General features: G+C 43.8%; 1 protein-coding gene across 2 annotated transcripts in view; it reads right to left on the reverse strand.

The window, feature by feature from the left end:
• The window catches only part of SHPRH (SNF2 histone linker PHD RING helicase), an 80,985-nt gene extending 79,996 nt beyond the window's left edge, over positions 1–989 (reverse strand). The window contains exon 1 of one of the 2 annotated variants that reach the window (XM_061130380.1): positions 780–989. The gene's annotated coding sequence lies outside the window, so the exon portion shown is untranslated. Of the gene's footprint in view, positions 1–372; positions 736–779 lie in introns of those variants that run through there. The other variant, XM_061130381.1, reaches the window with a different exon arrangement.
• Between the last annotated feature and the right edge of the window lie 5,757 nt (positions 990–6,746).

Raw genomic sequence — 6,746 nt, forward strand, 5'->3', positions numbered from 1 at the left:
TCCACATTGCAGGCGGAAAAAGGAAAACACCAAACATCTAGGGTTTTTACTTCATGGCTAAGATCAAGTCCGTTAGAAAAAAGGCTCAAAGTCACTATTTACTAATCCTGTTTATCTGACAGGGACCGTCAACCATCAGAAAACATATCCTGGTTCAGAAAAGTATAAACTATCACGGAGTCAAAAGGCACAAAATGCAAGGCTGGTTTTGAGTGCGAATGTAATTAACCTGATTCCTGGGGTACCTGAGAACTTTAACTCAGAGGCCCCGGCCTCCCCTTTACTACATTTACAATCCCGCACACCAAGAAGCTAGGCAGCTGCCCAGTTCCAGTCTCCAGGGGCATATCTGCGGAAAATGGTGATACCCACTCAGTTTTCTTCCGAAAGACTCAAAAGTGGTTTGAGGAGTCTGAGCAAGGCTGTCAGCGCCGATCGCTCCCAGCAGGCCGGGCAAACAAGCTGCCCGGAGGCAGAGGAGCGAGATCAAGGGCCCTAGGACGCTCGAACGAGACACCGTAGGCCCCAGTCCGCGGCGGAGAAAGCAAGCCTCCCTCCCGCGGCTCCTCTTCGTTCCGGGCAAGCCGCGGCGGACCCCCGGCCCGCACGTCTGGGATGGGGAAGGGTCGCGGAAACTCGCGCTGCTGCTCCCCGTCAGTCTTTTAGTTTCCCAGGCTCCAAAACAACGGAGTCGTCCCTCCCTGAGACTTCTGTCTGCGTCCAAAACGCCTTCCGCCCCCGACCTCTGACCCCTGACCCTCTATCACCCAAGCGCCTACCTAGACTGTTTCTCCAAGCCCCTAGAGCCTCTGCACCAAGGCCCAGGGCCCTCTGATGCCCCTGCAGGTCCCGGGCACGCATTCGCTATCCACCGAACATCGGCCTGAGGTGGGCACGCGCGCTTTATGCTGGTTTGTGTTGGGGTTCCCAGGGGGCCCAGAAACCACAGCGCCTAAATGCTGGGCGCGCGCTGGAGCGTGGGGTCAAGGTGAACGCGCACGTCGGGACGCCCCGCCCCCTTTCTCCGACCCTAGCTTCATGAATCTCTTCTGCGCAAGTCCACACGGTTAGAGACTCTCGAAGGATACCGTTGGAGTCTCGCGATAGCTACACTGAGCCATTAGAGAATACGTGATAGGCTGAACGTGAAAGGAGGAGGTGGCGCTTTAAGCGGATTTAGAAGTGGGCGGGGCTGCTGGCTGAAGGTTACGGGTCACTCTTGAAACAGATGTTAAGAGCTGTGGGTTTAGTAAAAAGACGAGAATTCTGCAGGTACACCTTGTAAATTGTTTCTAGAAAGCAGCCACTAATTAGTTATGGTTGAAGTTTATCTCACTCAGAAGTTATTTTAAAAGACTCTCCAGGGAGATGTGAGTAAATATTTTAAGATGAGGAAAAAACTACAGTATTGTGACGAAGCTGGGCTTCCAATATCTTAAGCTTTTTTTTTTTTTTTTTTCCTTTTCTTCACTGAGCGGTAGCCTTTTCTCTTGGAGGTAGTCTTATGCCTAGGTAACTCCGAAATCGCTGAGCGGATTCAGAACCAAGAGCCTGGAAAATAACAGCTTAGAGAGTAAAGAATCTGAGTGCAATGCGGGAGACCCCAGTTCGATCCCTGGGTCGGGAAGATCCCCAGGAGAAGGAAATGGCAACCCACTCCAGTATTCTTGCCTGGAGAATCCCATGGACGGAGGAGCCTGGTGGGCTACAGTCCATGGAGTCCCAAAGAGTCGGACTCTGTTAAGCAACTAACACTTTCAGACCTGGGGCCCTCCATGACTGAGTACCTAATGAGGGCTTAGAATTATGCTGCGGAAGGGCGTCTTGGCCTGTGTGATCACAGAAGCACAAAAATAAGTTCTTGCCTATAGGAGGATCCGTTAGCTGTGGAGACAGTCCAGAGTGGTCGATATTCTTAGTACCGAACTTCATGACAAACCTCTAAGAGAAGCTATTTCCGTAAACAAAACCACTTAGAATTCAGTGGAAATTAGTGACCTTATCCAGAGTTTCCGGAGGCCAGCTAAAAAAGTAGCTCTAGTGCTGGAAGAGTAGGCAAGCAGAATCCCACTTCATTGGAGAACTGATCTTTTTATTAAGTGCAGGATAAAATGCAGCCTTTCTTTTGGAACTGTGATTTGAAACTCCATACTTAAATATATATGATGCTGTGACAGGTGATCTTTGATAGTTTTATGTCACATTTCACCAGTGGAGCAGAAAATCAAGCTCATAATTTTACCAAGTCCTGCTGGTGCCAGGTAGAGATATTTTAAAATAAACCCAGCCTCATTTTATTTTTGTTCAATGTTATCGAGTAATTAATCTCTACAGACATTATTGTTAACCTGTACAAAAATAGTAAACTAGGAATCCAGTTATATATCTAGAGATGTAATTTCACCCTCTGATGTAATACAGAGAGAGAATTCTATATTCTATATACAGTAGCATATGCTTACAATAAAGATTTTAACAGTTTTTACAATAATATATATGTTCAGTCCTGTATTTTCAAAGTATAGCCTTTGAATAGTTCTCTATAGAGTAATGTGTTTTTCAATACAGAATCACCAGAGCTAATTTCAGAAAACGTGGCTCATTTTTGCACCTAGCATTCTGGAAGCTCCCAGCTGTGAAGCAGCTGTTCACACCTAAGTTCAGTTGAGTTCAATTGCTCAGTCATGTCTGGTTCATTGCGACCACATGGACTGTAGCATGCCAGGCTTCCCTGTCCATCATCACCAACTCCTGGAGCTTACTCGAACTTAATTCCATCAAGTCAGTGATGCCACCCAACCATCTCATCTTGTCTCATCCCCTTCTCAGGCCTTCAATCTTTCCCAGCATCAGGATCTTTTCCAGTGAGTCAGTTCTTGACATCAGTTCAGTTCAGTTCAGTCACTCAGTCATGGCCAACTCTTTGCCACCCATGGACTGCAGCACGCTAGGCCTTCCTGTCCATCACCAACTCCAGTAATTTACCCAAACTCATGTCCATTGAGTCAGTGATGCCATCCAAGCATTTCATTATCTGCCGTCCCCTTTTCCTGCCTTCAATCTTTCCCAGCATCAGGTATTTTCAAATGAGTCATTTCTTCACATCAGGTGGCCAAAGTATTGGAGTTTCACCTTCAACAACAGTCCTTCCAATGAACACTCAGGACTCATCTCTTTTAGGATGGACTGGTTGGATCTCCTTGCAGTCCAAGGGACTCTCAAAAGTCTTCTCCAACACCACAGTTAAAAAGCATCAATTCTTCTGTGCTCAGCTTTCTTTATAGTCCAACTCTCATGTCCATACATGACTACTGGAAAGACCATAGTCTTGGCTAGATGGACCTTTGTTGGAAAAATAATGTGTCTGCTTTGTAATATGCTGTCTAGGTTGATCATAGCTTTTCTTCCAAGGAGCAAGTGTTTTTTAATTTCATGGCTGCAGTCACCATCTGCAGTGATTTTGGAGCCCCCCAAAAAACGTCTTCCACTGTTTCCCCATCTGTTTGCCATGATGTGATGGGACCAGATGCCATGATCTTAGTTTTCTGAATGTTGAGCTTTAAGCCAACTTTTTCACTCTCCTGTTTCACTTTCATCAAGAGGCTCTTTAGTTCTTCTTCACTTTCTGCCATAGGGTGGTGTTATCTGCATATCTGAGGTTATTGATATTTCTCCCTGCAGTGTTGATTCCAGCTTTTGCTTCATCCAGCCCAGCATTTTGCATGATGTACTCTGCATATAAGTTAAATAAGCAGAGTGACAATATACAGCCTTGATGTACTCCTTTCCCAATTTGGAACCAGTCTGTTTTTCCATGTCCAGTTCTAACTGTTGCTTCTTGACCTGCATACAGATTTCTCAGGAGGCAGGTCAGGTGGTCTGGTATGCCCATCTCTTTCAGAATTTTCCAGTTTTGTGTGATCCACACAGTCAAAGGCTTTGGCGTAGACAATAAAGCAGAAGTTGATGATATTTTGGAACTTTCTTGCTTTTACAATGATCCAGTGGATGTTGGCATTTTGATCTCTGGTTCCTCTGCCTTTTCTAAATCCAGCTTGACCATCTGGAAATTCATGGTTCACATACTGTTGAAGCCTGGCTTGGAGAATTTTGAGCATTGCTTTACTAGCGTGTGAGATGAGTGCAATTGTGTGGTTCACTCCTGCCAGAGTTCAATTCATCCACCCATTTAGATGCTAAAGATGTAGTAGCATTCTCAAGTGGAAATCAACTGACTGGCCATCAGCCAATCAGTGTATCACTCAGTGTTCATAGAGTTCAACTGCCTCTTCTTGAAACTGTCATTCAGTTAGTTCAGTCACTCAGCTGTGTCCGACTCTTTGCGACCCCATGAATCGCAGCACACCAGGCCTCCATGTCCATCACCAACTCCTGGCGTTTACTCAAACTCATGTCCATCGAGTCAGTGATGCCATCCAGCCATCTTATCCTCTCTCGTCCCCTTCTCCTCCTGCCCTCAACCCCTCCCAGCATCAGGGTCTTTTCCAATGAGTCAACTCTTCGCATGAGGTGGCCAGAGTATTTGAGTTTCAGCTTCAGCATTAGTCCTTGCAATGAACACCCAGGACTGATCTCCTTTAAACGTGGTCAAAGTCAGACTACTTGCTTCCTTGTGTGGTCTCACTAGGCCAAATTTATAGTTCCAATTCCTTTTGGGGATTAGATTTATTTAAATCTTGCCAATAACTCTGGTCTTCTATTTTAAAAAGATTGTTACAAGTTTTTCTCAAGGAGGACTGATTGAGAGGGAGTAAATGAGTAAAGCAAATTTAAATCCCTTGCAGGCATAAACAGCATAACTGATGCTTTATGAGTAGAACCTTATTTTTGCAAATCCCATTCATGTACATTTTTCCATTTGATTCTTATAATGATAATATGAGATATTTAAAATTTTCATTTTACAGAAGAGGAACCTGAGACTCAGAGAAGTGACTTGCCATAGGTTAGCTCTAAGAGAACAAGAGGATCTAGCACTCCTCTTGACTCCTTTGTCTAGGCTATTTCCTCTTTATTACTACGGCATGTCGTCTATCAAATAAAAAGAAATAATTTTTCACCAAACTTTATAGATTCTTATGGAAAAAAAAAAAAGAAGACAGGAGGTGTGATGACAGTGTATCAACAGTAAGGATCATTCAGACCCAGCTCTCCTTTATAGAAAGATGATTAATAAAATTCCTTAAGAAGCTTATTCCGTATTCTACTTAGATTTGCCTACTCTGTGGAAGTGAAGCCAATGGTCATTCAGCATTATTGAGGCTAGGCAAAGAGGACTTTTTCTTTCCGTGTTCTTGCCTACCTATCTGGCTTAGGATGGTTTTTCCTCTTTCTGACAAAGTGAAAATATCTGGGTCAAAATCACTATTTCAGAATGAGTTACAGTGTCCAAAACCATTTTTAAAATGTGTCTAGTATCAACAGACAGTGGAAAGAAGAAACATTGTTTTGGGAAACTGGTGCTGGTAGAGGTGATCAGCTATGTTGAAGTGAGTGTGTGCCAGGTTAAACAAATAAGAAACAGTATCAGATTGGGCATGCTTTGCTGTAGCATGACTGATACATTAGGAGACAGGAAGTATGTGACTTGAACACAAATCTTCCTATTTAGAACTTCAAAGATTTTATTTGGCTAACCATGGATAGGTTTAACTGTTAACTTTCAATTTGTTTTTTTCCTTGCTAAATTGCAGGTCAAATTTATTTCAAAGGTCAAGGTTTGTTCTGTCTCCACTGCTGCAAGCTCACCCTGTAATCTGAAAACTCTTCCTCTCATAATTTATAAAGTAAAATGTGTAATCTATACCCAAAATGCTGCACAGGACATGGATTTATGACATAAGGAGAACGGAATTCACCATTTCTTTGTAAGTACTTATTTTGGATGTTAATAAAGCAATGTTTGTAAATTAGGTAAACTCAGTTCAGCTCAGTTCAGTCACTCAGTCGTGTCCGAGTCTTTGCAACCCCATGAACCACAGCACACCAGGCCTCCCTGTCCATCACCAGTTCCTAGAGTCCACCCAAACCCGTGTCCATTGTGTAGGTGATGCCATCCAACCAACTCATCCTCTGTCGTCCCCTTCTCCTCCTGCCCTCAATCTTTTCCAGCATCAGGGTCTTTTCAGATGAGTCAGCTCTTCGCATCAGGTGGCCAAAGTATTGGAGTTTCAACTTCAAAATCAGTCCTACCAATGAACATCCAGGACTGATCTCCTTTAGGATGGACTGGTTGGATCTCCTTGCAGTCCAAGAGACTCTCAAGAGTCTTCTCCAACACCACACTTCAAAAGCATCAATTCTTCTGTGCTCAGCTTTCTTTATAGTCTGACTCTCACATCCTTACATGACCACTGGAAAAACCATAGCCTTGACTAGACAAACCTTTGTTGACAAAGTAATGTCTCTGCTTTTTAATACGCTATCTAGGTTGGTCATAACTTTCCTTCCAAGGAGTAAGTGTCTTTTAATTTCATGGCTGCAGTCACCATCTGCAGTGATTTTGGAGCCCAGAAAAATAAATTCAGCCACTGTTTCCACTGTTTCCCCATCTATTTGCCATGAAGTGATGGGACCGGATGCCATGATCTTAGTTTTCTGAATGTTGAGCTTTAAGCCAACTTTTCCACACTCCTCTTTCACTTTCATCAAGGAGAAAGCTAAAGTTGGGTCTGATGGATAAGGGAAGATGTGAGATTATATACAGTTTTTATCAATGAAGATAA

The sequence above is a fragment of the Dama dama genome, chromosome 26 (assembly GCF_033118175.1).
Source record: "Dama dama isolate Ldn47 chromosome 26, ASM3311817v1, whole genome shotgun sequence".
NCBI lineage: Eukaryota > Metazoa > Chordata > Mammalia > Artiodactyla > Cervidae > Dama > Dama dama.